Source organism: Ambystoma mexicanum, chromosome 13 (assembly GCF_040938575.1).
Source record: "Ambystoma mexicanum isolate Mex_15411 chromosome 13, UKY_AmexF1_1, whole genome shotgun sequence".
Taxonomy (NCBI): domain Eukaryota; kingdom Metazoa; phylum Chordata; class Amphibia; order Caudata; family Ambystomatidae; genus Ambystoma; species Ambystoma mexicanum.
Genome location: NC_090938.1, coordinates 345,483,626 through 345,503,991, shown reverse-complemented (window position 1 = coordinate 345,503,991; position 20,366 = coordinate 345,483,626). Strand labels below are relative to the sequence as shown.

The 20,366-nt window shown below is 50.2% G+C and overlaps 1 long non-coding RNA gene across 1 annotated transcript in view; it reads right to left on the bottom strand.

Annotated features, from left to right (window-relative positions):
• Nucleotides 1-2,082: 2,082 nt before the first annotated feature.
• The window catches only part of LOC138520139 (uncharacterized), a 134,880-nt gene continuing 116,596 nt past the window's right edge, over nucleotides 2,083-20,366 (bottom strand). Inside the window, exon 3 of the long non-coding RNA XR_011282806.1 lies at nucleotides 2,083-2,233. This is a non-coding gene — a long non-coding RNA (uncharacterized lncRNA). The remainder of the gene's footprint in view (nucleotides 2,234-20,366) is intronic.

The window sequence follows — 20,366 nt, the reverse complement described above, 5'->3', positions numbered from 1 at the left end:
CAGATCGATCTCCTCGGCTGGGGCCTCCCTCTGGAACATCCTCCCTGCCTCTCTGAACCTTGAGCAGAACCTTGAGGGTCAGATGCTTCTCCGAGCAGAGTGTTGGGGGCAGATCGATCTCCTCGGCTGGGGCCTCCCTCTGTAACAGCCTCCCTGCCTTAGGTTTCTGAAAGGAACTCAAGACCTTCCTTTTTGCTTCCTCTTTTTTCCTTCCTCTCCCCTGCTAATGCACCTGACTGCTCTGCCCACTGGTCACCTGGTCAACCTCTGAACTCGGGCACAGGGTCCTGCATACCAGTTGCCCTTGCACTGACTCCCGGCTTCCCAGCACTCAAGGGTCTGTATCTGCAACCTTACAATCGCTTCTCTCTGCACTTATGAGCCACCAATGGCTGCACTTGTGAGTTAACTGCACTTCCCCTTTCGCCTCCCCCTGACACTTCTCCCCTTCTCTCTTCCCCGCACTTGCGCGATGTGAATGACACAAGGCCTAGTATGATTGTTAGTTTGTCCTCTCTCGTTTCCCTCTCCTTGTCTTGTTGCGCCTAGAAACACTTGTGTAAAGGTGCATTATAAGTGCCACATCATATCATAACATACCTCCAACCTACATGGCATCCATTCCCTAGTGCACCTGCCTGGAATAAGAGCAGTATGGCTGCCTCAATGGACATGCTTCTAACTGATTTGTCCATTGTTAGACAGGAGGGTGGGGTATGGGCCCTGCGTGACATGTTCACTTGCCCATCACCAGAGGGGGGGTCTACTCCTCTTCATTTCTCCCCTCTGGTCGAAATATCAACAACACACTCATTGTTTCTCCTCCCCCACATGAGGTATGTTTGTGTATTTCTATCTCAGTCACCCCCTTCAGCTCAGTGCTATTCTCAATATCGGAGGTGTCATGGAAAATACTCCTAAAGTGTCTTCAACCATATCGTATTCTTCTTCTTTATGCATCTTTTTTGTCAAAGGTGTGGCCTATTCTCCCTTCCTTTGTTATTTATGTGTATCTATATATCCTTCAACATGCACAACGATCACTCTTGCTAATATGCAAATAGGGATATATTGTTAAACAACATTTATATACTCTTTGAGGGGCCCGCCAGCCCATTTTTTACTTTCATTGCTCTTTCTTATTCTCTTAGTAGTTCATTAAAAAATTTACATATGCATATGTTCTTTCTCCACCACAGAATGTTTCCTTGCCCCTGTCCCATTCATCAGCAGTTCTTCTTTGCTTGCTGGGCAATTAACGGACTCAACTTCCGTCTGCACATCTTCCATTTAGTTCTTTTGTTCTTCTCCATATGGAGTCCATGGACCTTTCAGTAGTCCTTTATTTCTTTGGCTGCTTTGCAGCACGTTCAAGGGCCCCTTAGTTCATATAAGGGCCAACCTTTATCTTCTTGAGCAGGATAGTCAGTTAAGGGAACCTTGTTGCAATTGGGGACACAAGGATGGGGGAGTCCATAAGGGGATTGTTGTTTCTTTCAGTTTGGTGGCAACTGGGCATCTGGCTGGGTCCCCTAAACCCTTTTTTATGATGGTTAGGGACTTCTTCCCTGCTCCTAGGCTCAAGTGCATAGGTCAATTGAAGAGCAGGTATTTTATGTCCATCTGTGATATAAAAAAGTGGGTGTGTTTCTGAAAAATAAGTGCTTTTTATTATCAGCACTTCCTCCAAAACCTAAACATTACTACTTCAATGTTTTTGTTTCTTTTAAATATTACTACCTTCTAAACATTTGCTACTACATTTCTTCTTTTTTAATTTAGTTGAATAGCTACTCCTCCTCCCTCTTGTGCCTATTTTAATATCACCTTTGTTGATCTATGCTTACACTTGGGTGTGCCTGTGACGTGGGACCAGGAAGCACACACATGTGTTTTACCCTTTCATGCCTCACCCTTTTCATAGGTTCATATGCCACTTTGTGCTTCTCAGTGCCGTGCTGAGCTCAAATGTCATTTTCAAGCACTTCTCTTAATTAAAAAAAGGGAAAAATCTCTCCTCTATCTTTTGATAAAATGAATTGTGAACTGTTGCATCATTAATACTACTGGGGATAAACTGTCCTATTTTCTTTTATTACCATAAATTAAAAATGAAACATGCAACTAGACACAAACAACAATAATAAAAAAGGAACAATCTCTTTTTCATTTTCTTCTGCTTCTCCTTTTCTTTCTTCCTGGTGCATCCGTATGTTAATATCATTCACTTCCTCTAGAAACCAAACATAGGCAAAAGTCATGATATGCTAACAAACAACACGGTACTTCCCATTTTGCACGTCTTCTCCTGTCTCTGCATGTAGGGCATTTGCCTTGTCGCTGTATATTTCCTTGATGTGAAGCGCAGGCAAGTGTGACATATATACAATGTTTGTCTATCACTTCTTTCTATAACCCAGTTTTTATTTGTTCCTGTACTAAAACATGACACATATTAAACATATTTTCAATACTGTACATTGACATAATCATGAAAAGGTTACTCCACCGTCTTCTATCCTGGGATCTTCTCTATCTTCTTCAATAGATATGGCCATACTTATATATATATATATATGTATATATATATATATACTATACTTTACATACACCTGCTACACTCTACTTAGGAGAAATGCTACTAGTTTGAAACCACTGTATCTTTATTTATTGGATATTTTTATGGACATGTGTATGGCACCTATACACAAGTGGTTCCCTCATTATCTTTCACTTGTACTCACCTGGGTCCTCTTTCCCCTAATAATAACCTTGAGGAGATTCACATACTCCCTGTGTGCACAGGTACCTACCTTTTCTCTCTATGTTCATCTCCTTCTTTCATCCCCTAGTACTTACCTTTTCTTATGATGTTCCTGCCAACTGTATTTCTACACTATACTCCACTAAGGCCATATAAAGATTCCTCTTGGGCTCCAGAAATTACAATGGGCCTCATTACCAGTTTGCCGGTCCAGTAACTACGGTACTGTTAAGCTTGCCAGTACTGTAGTTAACGGACCGGCAAACTACGAGTTCTGCTCACGAGTGCCTTTTCGCCCGACAGGTCCGACCTGGTCCTGGAACTCACGAGCAGAGCATGTCGAATGCACCGGCACCATTCTGAATGGTGCCGGTGCATCCGCCCTACCCATTGAGCCTATGGGGCTCAAATGGGCATGGGGAGTAAAAGTTTCTGGCCCCTGGCAATGGGGAAATACAGGGTCCGCCAGGGTTGTCATGGCCCTGTATTCCCCATTGCCAGGGGACAGAAACATTTGCAAGTTTGGCGGCAGCCTGCCGGTTTTACCAGCAAGGCTACCACCAAACTTGTAATGAGCCCAATGTTTTCATCTATAACATGAATCAATATTTGTACTCACACATATGTAGAAAATATTTGTTTTGTTACTTACTTTCCTATGTTGATCCATATGCTGCCAGGAGTTTCCTCATTATGTTTTTCCTCACAGACCCTCTTGGCCCTCACATTTACAGGTTCCTGTATGCCATTGTATTTGTTGGAGTCCCTCCCCCATAATTTTCAAAATTCTCCAAATATACTACCTATATGACATGTGCTCTATGTTTTCTTATATTGTGCTAGCAGGACATGGGTTATTGTTGCTTAAATTGGTCCTATGCTTGCATTGTGGGAATATTGTCTACTATTGTGGAGGGGGATATAGGTGTGTGTGTATGGTTGCCTCTCCTTTCACATCTCTAAGTTTCCTTCTCTTTACTCCTTCTAATTAACCAATCATCATAGATACTACTGATCAACAACATGTTCAGTACTGTTGCCACATCCTCTGTATTTCCATTTGCAATCCTGAACTGCTAAATATATTTACATTAAACAAACCTTTGTCAAATTAATCTATCTGTTTTCCTCACCAAGAGCTATCACTGCCCTTCAGTTGTATTCCCTTACTTTTCTCCTAGCATGCTTGCACTCATTGGTCCTTCTTTCTCATCCACGGGTACTTTTTTGTATCAGAATAAAAGCTCTGTGGGTAATCTTAACAGTCTACTCTTTATTCTTGAAAGCGATGCTTAGCAGTGTGTGTTCCATAAGTAATACTTCTTGACCTAATGGTGCACCTCTTTATATTCTCTGGCCTTACAATCCTAATATGACTTCTTGTGTATTTACATCATTATTCCCTGAAGTAGTGTCTCACATCTCTCCCCAATATGTCCACTAACATTTTGCACACAAAAAACAATAATTGTATAGTGAGGTCATGCATGCTCCCCTATCCTATGGTGTGTGTAAGTTCATTCTTGTACAGGTGAAAGTGCTCCCTCCTATTATTATTGCTGCCCCTATTCTAGATATGGGTGTCTGTGTCACTGCATGCACACTCCATGATGCTACTGTGTTTTACTGCAAACGTGCTTATGATTGTGTTCATTCCTGCTGTGCTTGTGTAGGGGATTGCCGTGCTTAAATTATGCCACTTGCTGTTGCATTAGCCTTCCCTATTGTTTAATTTGCATTATAGTTATAATTTTATTCTTCTCCGATTGCCTTTCAGCTCATACTCCCCTCCTCTCTGTTCCTCTACATGCTCCTATTCTCCTCTAATCCTTGCTCCAACATACTCTGCCTCTTTGATTCTCTCCTTGTTGCTGCTCTGCAATGCCCTGACCTGCTCTGTCTGCCTTCTACTCCTAGCCCTGTGAAAAACCTGATGGTGTCTCACTTGCTAGTCCGCAGGGATCTGTCATCCAGGTGGTCAGGACATAGCCATCGCTATTGGATCCAGTTCCTGGGGGTGGACTAGTGTGGGAGGATCGCCTGGGTGAGGGTTCCTCGGGGAATGGAGGTGGGACACTGAAGGGCGAGATGCGGTATCCTCTTCCTTATGACATCTTTTCCCCATCCAACCCAGTAGGATACTTGGAAACTCTACCCCCCACCCCTTTCCAACATGAACACTTTCTCACACCTTGAGTGACAATGGACTAAAACCAGAGCATTTAACCTGACATGTCACATCACAAGGGTCAGGCAGAGTCAGGCAATGGTCGTCAACTACACACACCTGACGGCCCTTTCCCTTCCCCATAGGGATAAAAGGTGGAGCAAAAGAGCACACTTGGAGCAAGGCCGACCGCACAAGGAAGCAGCTATTCCGGGACAGGAGTTCAAATGGAGAACAAAGGTGGCAAGACCTGAAAAGATGTCAAGGAGGGAATTGCCCTTGCCCTTTTCAACCCAGACCCAGAAGCCTCTGACAAAAGAAACATAAGACTGGGAATTGCAGCTGGCGAGTGGTGCAACGGATGTCAGCGGTGCATGGAACCCTCCTGCACTGATAGCCAGGGCGGGGAGACGTGGTTGCCATTGTGGCACGTCCTTGACTTTTGCGCCAAAGTAACTGCCAAGTTCAGCACAGCCCGTGAGTCAGAGGAACTTGATCGTGAACTGGACTGTGTTGGACTCGAGGTTGCAGTGGCAACAGTAAGAAGATTAAAGACATATGTCTTTTGTGTGAACAAACTTGGTACCAAAGATAGAGGGGTACAGCCCCATGTGGGCACTCATTTGAAGGTCTCTATTTGGTACCTCCCACCTGAAACAAAGTGAAATCGAAGTGGTCGTACAAGGGTCGAGCCAAACCCCTTGGACAGTCGAAAAAGTCTTCGGTTTGTGTGGAAACTACTAATATCAAGAGGCCCTACGAGAGGCCGGTGTAAAGTGTTGAGGTGGCCACACAAGGGTCAAGTTAAACCCCTTGTACAATCAAAAGTCCTCGACAAGGTGCAAAAGTCGTTAAGTAAACTGTGTATTTCGACAAGCATGAACCCAACTGGGGGATGTACACAGTTAATGGTTGGTCTGAGCCCGACTGAGGGAGGCTGACAACTGGGAGAAGAATTGGAGCTCGGCTGAGGACGATCCAAGGGTGAAGCGTAATCACCCAACTTGAAGATTAACAAAATGAGCTTTTGTTTTGTTATTTGGTTTTGGTGATTGTGATACATCTGACCCTCAGAAGCAAGAGATTATGCTGGAAAGAGATTTGGACACTGAAAGTCCGACATTTGTAGAAAGGAACTGTAATCTCCTGCTGGAGAAGCCAGGAGTGTGCTGTGTTCACGAGTCCTGCCTTCTACTGTGCTAAAACCGTGGGGAAGGGAGACCCCAGCTATAACATCCGACTTAACATTTTGTGAACACTTCTTTCTTTTCTTGTGAACATTATCCCACACTCTTTTGTAACGTAGCGTTAAGGATTGGCAAAATATTTTTCTAGTATTAGCCATGTTTATTTGACTACACTCTACTAAGACTGTATTATTATTGTTTGATGGGTGTAGCTTGCTCCCATCTTAGGTTTAGGTTCAGGTTTAGATTAGGCCTTTATCTCACCCATTATACATTTTAATAAACACCCTTGAACTGGGATGCCTTGTGTCTGTCTTACTTTGATACCATGCATTTCTTACAGCCCACACACAGCTCATGGCAGTTTGGCATCCTTTACAATTGAGAGGGTCAATTCCATTTGGCCTGATAATTGCATTACTAACGTCAGCTGGGGTATGTTGTGAGAGAGCTTCCTTGCAGGCTGTTGTACATGAGGGCGAGTTTAGGTCACAGGTGTCCATGTGAGCAGGCCTGCAGAGTGACATATGCAGCGATCCATGTTAAACTTTAAAGCCAGTTGTATTTAAGAAATGTCAGTCCACTTTAATCATTGATATTTGCTGAACTCGTGTTGTTGGCACGATGACGAGATCTGTACTTTTAGCACCATAGTCCTGCCTCTCACCTAGGTATTCTGGGCCTTCTTGTCTGCAGTTGGGGTCTCAAGCCAAGATGGTAAAGGGAGCACTAAGCACTTAGGAGTCCTAAAACACATATGACTACAGTGTGGATCCTCTTGCTGAGTAGAGAGGTGTTGCGACCGCCCCTTATTCCTCTTATAGCAAATGGTGGACGAGGGGTGTTTTGTGGGGGTCTTCTATAAACTTAAGAAGTCCGCAAATATCATGTATCTTATTTAAAGGCAAATCACTCCCTACATTCCCCTTGGTTTGTCTGCCAGACCATACGCACTCAAGGAAACACCTGCTCAAATGTACCTCAGTCTCCCTAAGATAATAAGTGTGGAGTTTTTGCAGGAATTATGGGGTGGCATGAGTCGAAGGCTAGTGGTAGACTTGGAATCCTGGGGCATCCCCATAATACAGAGCGGGTGGGGGCACCCTGCCCCCAGATTCATTCCAGTCCCATCAACCCAGCCTGTCACATGTGATTTGTCACATCTATCAGAGTTATTCCATGCCTCCCAAGATGCAGTGTGGCTGTAAGAGAGCCTTTCCCACCCAACTCCCGTTTCCAACAAAGACCCCATACCATTAATTTCAATGGAGCACTCATATCTGATTCTGAGGAGCAAAAGGTGAAGTACAGCCAGACAGAGGGCCTGGCGTCAGAACATTCCAGACAAAACTTCTCAAGTCCCCATCGGGAGGTAGGAGAAGCCCCCTTCTCATAACTGTGATATTTAATGGGGAATCATGCAGTTACATTAGGTAAACCCCCTGCCACACTCCCTAGAGAAAAGTGGAGAGGTACACCAAGCCCAAGTCAGGGGAAGAAAAATGCTTCCCAACCTCACTTTATGCACAGAGCCCCCCCCCACTACTCTCTCCCACCTTCAATGAACCTGAACAGTGCAGTGGAAAACCTACCGCACCCTATTCAATAGCCGTGCTTTTGCCATACGAAACATTTAGTTACCCTGAAATCCACACGGGGGGAACACCAACTTCAAATTCCAAAGAGAAAGGGAAGTAAGCAGCCCCAGCAAGTAGACATTCTCCAGAGGTAAACCATTTTATTTGCAAAGAAGGCTGTACACCTGGGATAGACAGAAACCAGCTTCCCCCTCAAGCAACTCTTCAAGCACAAGGAAAATATCCAAGATGGGGACCAATCCTGTTAAAGACCTCGCTACCCCTGCTGAGTTCTGAACTACAAATCATCACTTTTGTAGTAGATCTGGGTCACCTGGCCTAAGCCCCGCCCACCTGGCACCTTCCAGGTTGCTGCTCTTTTCCCCACTTAGCAAGCCCCACCCACCTGGTACCTTCCTGGTTGCCGCTCTTTTTCTCTACTTAAGGAACCCTCCAGCCTCTTTTCCTTTGCAGATGGAGAGCAGGTGCAAGTGGATCTAGGTCACCTGGCCTTAGCCCTGCCCACCTGGTGTCTTTCAGGTTGCTCCTCTTTTTCCCCACTTAGCAAGCGCCGCCCACCTCGTGCCTTCCTGGTTGGCATTTTTTTTCCCCTACTTAAGGAGCCCTCCAGCCTCTTTTCCTTTGCACATGGGGAGCAGGTGCAAGTGGATCTAGGTCACCTGGCCTAAACCCCGCCTACCTGGTGCCTTCCAGGTTGCCGTTCTTTTTCCCCACTTAGCAAGCCCCGCCCAACTGGTGCCTTCCTGGTTCAGTTCTTTTTTTCTACTTAAGGAACCCTCCAGCCTCTTTTCCTTTGCAGATGGGGAGCAGGTGCAAGCGGATCTAGGTCACCTGGCCTTAGCCCTGCCCACCTGGTGTCTTTCAGGTTGCTGCTCTTTTTCCCCACTTAGCAAGCGCCGCCCACCTCGTGCCTTCCTGGTTGGCACTTTTTTCCCCTACTTAAGGAGCCCTCCAGCCTCTTTTCCTTTGCACATGGGGAGCAGGTGCAAGTGGATCTAGGTCACCTGGCCTAAACCCCGCCTACCTGGTGCCTTCCAGGTTGCCGTTCTTTTTCCCCACTTAGCAATCCCCGCCCACCTGGTGCCTTCCTGCTTGCCGCACTTTTTCCCTACTTAAGGAGCTCTCCAGCCTCTTTTCCTTTGCAGATGGGGAGCAGGTGCAAATGGATCTAGGTCACCTGGCCTAAGCCCCGCCCAACTGGCACCTTCCAGGTTGCCGCTCTTTTTCCCCACTTAGCAAGCCCCACCCATCTGGTGCATTCCTAGTTTCCGCTCTTTTACCCTACTTAAAGAACCCTCCAGTATCTTTTCCTTTGCAGATGGGGAGCAGGTGCAAATGGATCTAGTTCACCTGGCCTAAGCCCCGCCCACCTGGCAACTTCCAGGTTGCCGCTCTTTTTCCTTCCCCACTTAGCAAGCCCTGCCCACCTGGTGCCTTCATGGTTCCGCTCATTTCCCCTACTTAAGGGGCCCTCCAGCCTCTTTTCCTTTGCAGATGGAAAGCAGGTACAAGTGGATCTAGGTCAACTGGCCTTAGCCCCGCCCACCTGGCACCTTCAGGTTGCTGTTCTTTTTCCCCACTTAGCAAGCCCCACCTACCTGGTGCCTTCCTGGTTGCCGCTCTTTTTCCCTACTTACAGAGCCCTCTCCCCATGATGTTCCCTTGTGCCCCCCACCCTTCTCGCACACAGGTATTGCCTGTTTTGCATGATTCTTCTACCATGCGCCCCCTCCCCTCTGCCCCCTTCCAGCCTGCTTCTGCAGGAGTCTGTCCTGATACATTCTGGTTTCACCAGCACAGTCTTGTGGCCAATGCTGGATTTGACTTTTATGGACTTCATTGATTCACGGTGCGTCACCCGTTCTCAACTCTCATGCTGGACTTCCTTTGCATCTTGTACTCATGGTGGCCCTGAATCATGCTGTTCCCATCTTCATCTTGTATCCTGGCTTGCAACATTATGTGTTACTACTGACTTCTGCAATTGTATTTGCTCTCCCCTCTTGCTTCTCCACTCTTTTTGACTGCTTACTCTCTGTTCTCTCTTCCTCTCCCTTTTCCTATCTCCTCGCCTCCTCCCCTTGCTTTCTTCTATGCACTTACTCTATCAGAATTGTCCCTGGACCTAGTATGATAGCAACCTCGTCTGTCTCCTCCCCCCTCCCTCCAGCACTATCTGAACTGTCGTCAGGCCTAGTACGATAGCCGCTTGTTTTGTTCCTCCCCTCCCTTTCTGCACCCATCTCCCTCACCTTTTGTTTTTCTCCAGCTCTGCCAGAAACGTCGTCAGGCCTAGTACTGTAGTCGCCTGTCGGTTTCCATTTTCTTCCCACTCTCCCCCTCCCTCCCTTATCTATGTCTTAGCTCTTGCACTATCTGAAATGTCATCAGGCCGAGTACGATAGTTAATTTCACATATTTACTGTCCATGGCATTTAAGAATGTCATTGTATTTTCCCTTGTTCCCCTCCCTTGCCTTGAAGCGCTTTGAAACACATTGTGTATAGGCGCTATATAAATAAACTATCATATCATATCACTTCCAATCAGTGAAGAGAACAGCCTGACTGCCCTAGCCAATCAGGGAGCAGACATGTGGTCCAGTCAGTAAAATAGGCCCCTTTCCTTAATCTGGGTGACGCAGGCAAGAGCACATATGTATCATGCAGAACGGTAAGGACAGAGCAATCTTGTTCTTTTGTTGCACCACCCCCTCTATTCTTAAAGGTTTGCATCCACCCAATATACAGGGTAATTCATAGAATCCAGCGCACAAGTAGCGCACGCGGCTGGCGCACAGCGTGCGCCTGCGATAGTCTGCGCCAGGCACGTGCGCTAAAACTGATTTCCGCGCACAGCGTATTCATGGATTTCATGCTCCCAAACCAGCCGTGGCGCAGAGAATCGCAGCGAGCCTGCAGCAGCGCCAGTAACGCCCCCAAGAACGCCCTCGCGCAAGGAAAAGCCATCAAAATCGCTAAATCATCGCTAAGGGCTGCGCTAACCCTGGACCACTTCACAGGGCAGGCAAAAAAGGAAAGCAAAGCGGGCAATCTTCAAATCAGGAGTACGCGGGAAGTTCTACACGCGACTAGGCAGGGAACGTGAATTACAGGGGTACGCGGGAATTATCACACGCGAACAGCCAGGGAACGCGTATTACAGGGGTACGCGTGAAGTAGAACACGCGATAGGCCAGGGAACGTGTATTACAGGGGTACGCGTGAAGTAGAACACGCGATAGGCCAGGGAACGTGTATTACAGGGGTACGCGGGAATTATCACACGCGAACAGCCAGGGTGCGTGTATTACAGGGGTAGCGGGAAGTTCAACACGCGATTGGCCAGGGTACGTGTATTACAGGGGTACGCGTGAAGTAGAACACGCGATAGGCCAGGGAACGTGTATTACAGGGGTACGCGGGAATCATCACACGCGAACAGCCAGGGTGCGTGTATTACAGGGGTAGCGGGAAGTTCAACACGCGATTGGCCAGGGTACGTGTATTACAGGGGTACGCGTGAAGTAGAACACGCGATAGGCCAGGGAACGTGTATTACAGGGGTACGCGGGAATTATCACACGCGAACAGCCAGGGTGCGTGTATTACAGGGGTAGCGGGAAGTTCAACACGCGATTGGCCAGGGAACGTGTATTACAGGGGTACGCGTGAAGTAGAACACGCGATAGGCCAGGGAACGTGTATTACAGGGGTACGCGGGAATTATCACACGCGAATAGGCTGGGTGGGCCCTCACAGGTGTACCCTGTACACCCTCCACGGCCCCTGCAGGCAGCCCACAAAACAGGGGACTACCCTGCACACCTGATCATGTCCCCCTGCACCCCCATCCACCAGGGGCACCCTCCACCAGGCCCCCACCCATGTCTCCCACCACCCCCACCCCCCAGCAGTGCAGGGGCACCTGCCAGCAGGCCCCCACCCATGTCTCCCACCACCCCCACCCCCCATCCACCAGGGGCACCCTCCACCAGGCCCCCACCCATGTCTCCCACCACCCCCACCCACCAGCACTGTGGGGCACGTGGCCAGCAGGCAGTCAGGCAGCAGCAGATGGCAGGTGGGAGCGTGCTCAGGGCTCTGGGGGACTGTAATTTGGCCTCCTGGCCAGGAGCGTGGTCTTTCGTGTTTGAACGCGTGGACAGCCTGATAGGGAGTGATTTTGCACGTGAAAATCCCACACTCAGCGAATCGCGCGAAAACCCGTCACCAGCATATGTGCGTCTATAGTTACCTGCACGTGCAGTGTCAAAGCGTGTGATTGGTGAAAATGGATCTACACGCAGGAGTGACAAAGCGTGTGATTGGTGAAAATGGATCTACACGCAGGAGTGACAAAGCGTGTGATTGGTGAAAATGGATCTACACGCAGGAGTGACAAAGCGTGTGATTGGTGAAAAGTGAGCTACACGCAGGAGTGTCAAAGCGTGTGATTGGTGAAAAAGGATCCACACGCAGAAGTGACAAAGCGTGTGATTGGTGAACATGGGCCAAGCACGTACACGCCGTAAGTGACGCTGTACGTGTGGGCCTGTATATAAGGTAGTGTAGAACACCATTTCCTTGTACGTGCTTTTCGTGGAGAGCGAGTGGGTGAATTCTGTACTTCTTGTCGTTTCACACGCGATTTACTTCACGGCGTTTCCAGTTCGTACTCCCTGTTACCTCTGACAGCTTTTTCTCTTTTTCCTCTTGTACTGGTTTACCTGGGCCTGTTCCCTCAAACAGTGTCCCCTTCTACTGTTGTCCTGTCTCCTCAGACAGCGTACACATCTTCTTTTGGCGGGGGTGTTGCCAACCAAACGCGCTCATTTTTCACGCTCTTTTACCTGGCAGACGGTGAGTCACGCACGTATCTAACTTCTGTGCTTGCCCCGTGTGTAGCCTACCCCTTCAGAGGTCATTCTAGGCTGCGTGTGACACGCATACGTTCATTTAAGTGTTACTGGATGCCACAGCGTAGTGCAGGGTTTTCCATCAGCACACGTGGTCTAGGAGGGGTATTGTGCACGTTCCTTAACTTTTTTGGGGTGCCTGTGCGTTGCGTGACCCGTCATCTTTCCCCAGGGGTGTCATATAGCCTTGCCACTGCACTAGGGTACGAATACCATCTGGTACCCAACCCCTTTGACACCCAATTGCCCAGGACAATTGTGCACACCGACTCCCATACGCACAATAACATCAGTGCCATGGTTGGGAGGCGTGCAAGCCGTAAGGGTGGCAAAGGTGGCCGAGCCACACGTGGTGGCCGTGGAGGATCCACTAGGGGACGTGGTTGTGACTTGCAGGGTGCCCCTGTCCCCCCCAGTCTGGAGGACCAGTCAGGGACACCCATGCCCCCCCCCCCCAGTTGAGGGTCATGTGGCTGATACCAACCCTGATCAGCCCTTGTCGGACCAGCCCATTGTGGCACCAGACCTGTCCGAGGGTGATCCCATCGCTGACATCCAGGTCAGCAGGTCCACTGCACGTGCACCGGTGCACATTGGTGTCATCAGGGCACGCGCATCTATGCCAGATAGGTCATCTGCTGGCCCCCGTAGCCAGGGTGTGGCTCCATCCACCCCACCTCTCATACACCCTGCCAAGACTGTGTCGGTCCTAGTTCATGCACCTCAGATCAGGCCTGACCCCATCCCTCTACCCCCAATGCCTGCACCTACTCCCATGCTGAGTGTGCAATCCCACACACCCAGTACTGAGTCCACCACGGCTCCTGCCCCTAGTGTCCACAGCGGCGTAGGACACTCTGGATCCCCACCCCCTTCCAAGCGCAAGAGGAAGAGTGCACGTCCGGCACAGGCTGATGCCCCAGGCACGGCTGCACAGTCCGGCCCATCAAGGAAGCCAAGCTTCACAGACGCCGAACTGAATGCACTTGTTCAGTATGTGTCAGATCATGATAGGGAAATGGTCATCGTTGCAGGGTCCAAGACCACACATGCCAGACGCCAGGCACACTGGCAGACCATTGCTGACAGAATAAGTGCCCTTGGAGTAGTGAGGCGCACAGCTAGTGATTGCCAGAAGCGCTGGAATGACCTTAAGCGCAGGGCAAAGGATAAGCTGGCCTCAAGTCATGCCGCAACCTTGGTGACTGGAGGTGGGTCCCCAGCACAGGAAGTAGAACTCACACCACACGAGTCCGTAGCTGGATCCTACGTCACCGAGGGACAACTCCAAGGTGTGGGAGATCTCCCTGATTACGAGGCATCATCCGGTGAGTGCACATGCATGTGTGTATTATCCATGTGCATGGTGTGTGTGTGAAGCATTCATGTTGGGTGCCTGTCAAGGGGGTGTGTGGCAGAGTTGATAGTGGCACCCATGTGCCTCATCCAGTATGTTCAGTGCAACACCATCTGCCCACAGCACTATCCCTACTGGCAACAGTGCACATATGGCCCTACACCATGGAAGTTGCCCTTGAATTGTCATTTTGTCACTACATTGTTGCTCATACTCCCCTGTCTATTCATCTGATGTCTTACATGCCATTCCTATACTTTCCCCCAGCCATTCAAGTTTCATCTTCACATGCCTGACATGCAATGATACCACATGCTAATGCGTCCCCTGTATATAAATGCCAACCAACATGCTGTCATACTGTGGATGTTGCCTTGACATCCACCTCCTACCTGTGTGCTTTGGTACCGTCTGGTTTCGAGCCCCATTCCCTCACACTCCATGCTGCTCTTCATGGTCTATCTTCCCTGACTTCTACAGTTCAGACCATCGTGCCCTACTCACGACACCTGCTTGCTAACAGTCAAATGAGGGCACCCTGCCCTCCAATGCGACCCACCCTATTGCTGACAAGTGCATCTGAGCCTACTCAAAGCTAACTCTCACTGACATCTGCTCATACATGCCTTTGCCTGTCCCATAGACCCTTCACATGGTCCCTGTCCTCTCTCCTTGCTCCTCTTCCACCATCAATGGTGGGACCCGTTGGGGTGTACTCCTGGCCTCCTTCCAATCCTCAGAGGCCACAATTGATGTGCATGGTAATGGGAGCATCTCAGTCCAAGGCCCTTAGGCCAACCTCATTCTCCTTGAGAAATGCTACCCACATCTCATCAACTTCCTTTCCTCTCCTGCTGTCCCCCCTCCTCTCTCCTCATCAATCCTGCACTGCCTCCCTGCACCCTCCCATGATCCTTCTCCGCCTCCCACTCCAACTCCTACACATGCTGCACCTCTGATCTCTAGCACTCCCCGTAAGTCCTACAAGGCTGTCAACCTCCTCCACAATTACACTCCTTTCACTGCGGCTGCATCAGGCATTCCTCCGATATCTGTCACTTACATGAGGTTATGCACCTTGACATCCTTGGTCTCATGGAAACATGTCTGACGGCCAGCTCTGTCTGCATCCTTCACACACTCCTACCTGATGTTCAGGAGACCCTCTCCTTGGCCCGCCACTACTGTGCAGGGGGGGTGTGCCCTTGGCTTCCCTGAGGGTATTCCTGCCACTGTCACTCCTACTTAGACCTACTCCACTCTGGAATGGCTTGTGTGACGTCTCTCTCTACCACACCTTGACATTCACAAACTGTGCGTACTGTGTCTGGGAAAACTGGTCAAATGTACTACTTCCTTTCTGAGTGTCCTCACCTCTCCTCCTCACTCATGTCCCCAGACACAGAAATCCTCTTCCTTGGTGCTGTACGCATCCACCTGCATGCTTGTTGACCCCCCCACGTGACCTTTCTGTGACCTCAGCAACTCCCTCTCACCCTCTAGACTCCCGTCTGTCCCTACTCATTCTGCAGGGCACACTCTTGATGCTCTGATCTCATCTGACTTTCCCCTCTCCGTCCATCTCTGCACTCCTCTCTCCTGGAGTGATCACATTCTCCTCTCCTCCCAGCTCACCCTCACCACCCCACAGGCAAAGCCACCCTCACCACTGTCACACACCTTCTTGGTATTCCAACCCATGAAGTGTGTGTCAGTCGAGGCTTATGCTGCCAAAATCTCCCCCCCATCCAGCTCCCCCTCAGGCTCACTCCCATCCTGACAGGGCCCACTCCATGCTCCACTCTATGTCAGGTACACTGGATGTCTTTGCCACGGTCATGACCACCTGTCTGAAGCCCCATGCCAATGCAGAGTCCTGGCATGACTCGTATCTTGTGAACCCAAACCACAGGTGCCGGGTGGCAGAGAGGGAATGTCCTGCATCATGCTCATCCTCTGGCAAACTGGCCTGCCACATGCTCCAAAGGCAATAGCGCCTCACCCTTTTCACCAAGATGAGATCCCCAATCCAAGGGCACATATCTGCGGCATGTGACAACTCTGCAGGACACATAGAAATCTGCAAGGACCTTGCCGAGCCAGATGCAGTGTGTACCTCCCCTGCCCCCTCCGAGCCCACAGCACTGCATGATTGTCTCTGTACCCCTATAGGCCACCCCCCCCAGCACTTGTCTGCGCCTAACACCATCTGCCCTTGACGTTAAGTCCTACTTACCTTGTACAGCACTTCCAGCCGCCACTTCCCCTTGCACTTCATTGTGCCACCCACCCCTGCACTTGACATGAATGACACCAGCACCAGTAGGATTGTTGACTGGCATCCCCTTCTGCCCCACCACCCCTCAGTGCTCCGCTGTACCTTCATACATTTCTGGACCGGTGCTTCACGAATGCTATATGATTCCTTTACAGGTGATGGGGAGGTGGAATCTCATTGTTTACTGCATTTTGTTGATGTAGACAAGGCACTGTGCATCGTGGCCAATTTGGACTAGCAGATCCATGTACAACATGTTAACTTATTGATGTGATGATGCAATGTCAGGACCAGAGTGGTTGAAATCCAAAAAAGTTGCCCTCCTCTCCCTCTTCACTTGGTGGCTATGTCACATGCCATGTGTGTGTTGGCATGTGCCTTTGACATGGCAATCACCGGCCAATGTGTGATGGCAGTGCTAGGCAGCATGGTGAGCAGGCGTTGCTCTCCAATCTGTACATTGTATGCCCTGAGCCTCCCCTACAGACCCAGTGATGGTGAATGCATAGGAGGTCTCCCAGTCATGTGGGACATGTGTCGTAGAACTACTGCCTCTGTTGTTCATCAGCCCTTGTTGCATGGTGCTAATGCCTGTTTCCATTTTTCTCTTTCATGTCTTTGCAGGGGACGAAGCACTTGTTGATGCTGGGGATGTGGTGGTTGAGCCGTCCCAGGAGGGCAACCCGGGCCGACCTTCCACAAGTGAGGGACGTGGTGTGTTTGTGGGTGAAAACCCACAAGTGCTCCAGGTCGTGCTGTCGAGGGGTGTCTCTGGGGGTTCCTCCCCCGAGCAGTATTCAGGTGTAGACTCGGAGGATGACACCTATGTGCAGTCGCAGGTGAGTGTTCTTGGGAGAGAATCTCCTCTGTCCGACCCACCTGCAGCCGGGCCATTGCCCTCAATGGGGATGTCAGTGTCGGCAGCTCAGCCTCCGGTGGTTACGGATGCAGGGCCACACCACACAATCTCTGATCCTGTTCCTGGGGCTGCAGATCAGAGAGGGAATGCAGTCCTGCAGCCTGAGGCCTTGCCGGCACAGCAAGGCGCAGTCCGCCTTGCCCCAGGCAGGTGTGGTGCCCGTCAACGTGGTGGCCGTATGCCACCTGGCAATACCGCTTGGGAGCAATCCATCTACGGTATGGCCACCCAACAGGCAGCATCATCCGAGATGATTGCACAGGCCATGGATAGGGTGGCCACTTCCATTGTCCCCCCAGAAAGGCTGATGGAGCGACTGGAGCAGGCTACAGAGTCCATCTGCCAGGCACACAGGGAGGACATGTTGGCGTCCAACATGGACAGGCGGGCGGCACTGGCGACTCTGCGGGAATCACTTTCCATGGAGTCCCAGCGCCACAGGGAAGGCCTGAGGGAAGAATTCCATCACCTCAGGTCGACCCTGTTAGAGCTTGAGGCTTCATCCCATAGAAGGACAGAGGAGCAGCTGGAGCGTCTGACACGGACGCTCTCGGCCGAGATGCAGGCAACTCGTGCGGAGGTCAGGTCATCCCGGAAGTTACTGCATGGGGACCTCCGCATGATTATAACCCAGAACCAGAACTACCAGACCCGCCTGCTTGCAGCCATGGAGGAGCAAACTCGTGCTTTGCGTGGGCTGCCTCCCATTGTCACACCATCTTCTGAGGCAGCTCCCCCACCTCCTGAGTCAGCTGCAGGGTCTGGCCAGAGCGATAGCGACTCATCTCCCACAACAGAGTAGCCGTGTGGGCCACGAGCCTATGGGGTGTTTTAGTTTCCCATGATCCACACAGGTGGATTGTGGCGTGCATCCTGTCCTCGGACCTCATAGGTGGCCCCCCCCCCGCCGGCCCTTTCATGGCCATTTTTTCTCAATTTTTTTTTCTATTTCTAGAGTGTTGCCTTGTGTGGGTACCTGGGCATACACTGTATTGTGGCTGGGCACATGCAGGCTTGTCCTGAGTTTGGTTTCGATGCTTGGGTACCAGACATCCACGCCCCTCCTGCTTCCGTTTCCATGGGCTTGCAAAGGGTGTGCCCAAGTGACAGCAAATTACACGGTGACATTGGACTCCCATGAGCTGTTGGCCAGTCCATAGTCAATACTGTGTAGACATTCATAGTGTACATTGTTGTTGCACCTAACTATGCATGATGGTTTGATATGTGCCTCTACTTACATATGTTGCTCATGTTTTGCAGGTATTTCACACAGTTATTCACACGGGCATACTCTCTGGAGTCAGACTACATGTCGGTAGATGTGCACTGACACTTTTGCGTGGCGCCATCACTGTACATCTGGACGGTGAGGACATACCAGCAGAATCAGGTAATGAGACTACCATTGATTACATGCATTGTGTCTTGTTTGGGTGGGCTTCAGGGTGGGTTGGTGTGTAATTTGATTGAAATTACTCTTACACAGGTGTGTAGTAGTGGCTCCAGCGCGGTTAGCTGTTCAAGTGCGGCTATGTTCCATTTGGGGCACTGCTATTTGTGACACCGGTGTCATGTTGTGATGGCCAGTTTGTTTGCTCTCACATACCATGACATGGTGTCCTCAGTGGCGGGACTGTGAAGGGAATGGGTGACATGGCAATGTTGTCATGTAGTGAATCGCCTGTGGAAATGCATATTTGATTGATGGAGTTGTGTCTTTTCGTTGTGATGCATTGCTGGTGTATGTGTAGGTAGGGGTGCACACATAGTGACACTTCCATGTTAACAATCTCAGGCTGATGTGTATCTGACAGTTTATTGTCAAGTAATTTTGTGACATTGTCAGGTAGTGTCATCATTGATTGTCAGATGGTATGTGCCAGAGCAGTGTGCACTAGCCAGCACTGTGATTCCTAGGTGAAGAAGTTGGCCACCAGTTGCGTACGGGCTGCCTCCCCCCGTGCCCTTTCCCCTCCCATGCGCAGCGGGCGTGCATGTGGTTGTGGATGTGGGGGCACCACCATGTCCACGGGCAGGCCCCGGCGTGTTGCAACGTTGTGCAGGACACATGCTGCCACTATGATCCTGCACACTATTCGGGGAGCATATAACAGCTGCCCGCCAGAACGGTCAAGGGAGCGAAAGCGTGACTTCAGCACTCCGAATGTGCGCTCCACTATGCCCCGTGTTGCAATGTGGGCTGTGTTGTACCTTACCTCGGGTGGCGTGGTGGGGTTCCGGATTGGGGTCATCATGTGGGGGCTGATAGGGTAGGCACTGTCCCCTGCGGAGGTGGTGATGGGTATCATTAGTGGTGTTGTGTCATGACCCAGTATCTGACATGCATGCATGTGCAGTGGCATTCATGCTCACCAAGCAGCCATGTATCTCCATGCTGGCCAGCCTCTAGGTCCCGGCATAGGGTAGACATTCTGTAGATGAAGCTGTCGTGGGTGGACCCGGGATAGTTGGCATATACTGATGTGATTATTCCCTTGGCATTGCATACAACTTGCACGTTGATGGAATGCCAGTGCTTGCGGTTTCTATAGATGTGCTCTGTTGCCCTGGGTGGACGTAGAGCCACATGTGTGCAGTCAATTGCACCAAGCACTTTGGGGAATTGAGCCACACCATAGAATTCCTGGATGCACGTCCGCCTTTCTGCATGAGTCCTGGGGAGATATATGTGCCTGCGGACTGATGGCCGTGCAGTGATGATGTTCAAGACCTGGTGTAGGCAGCGTGACTGCGTGGCCTGTGACACACCACCCACTATGGCACTTGTCCGCTGAAAGGATCCAGTGGCCAAGAAGTGCAGTACATTCAGGACCTTCTGCAGGGGGCTGAGTGCTTGGGAGCACAGGGTGGGTGATGTGAGGTCATCCTCCCACTCACTGACCAGGTCCAGTATGATGTGTGCTGGAAACCTGTACCTCCCATACACCTGGTCATCAGGCATCCCGAATAGGCTGGTTCTGGGTGTGAATATTCTGGCCCTGACTCTCCTCCTCCTCCTCCTTTGGTAGCCCACTGCCACTGCTGCTAGGAACGGTATGTTCATCCTGGCATCTGGCTTGTTTATTGATAAGTGCGCAAATTAATGCCTTGCGCGTGTTCTAGGCGAGCGTGTGACCCTCGCACCCCTGGAATCTAGTTCCCACTCCAATAGCGT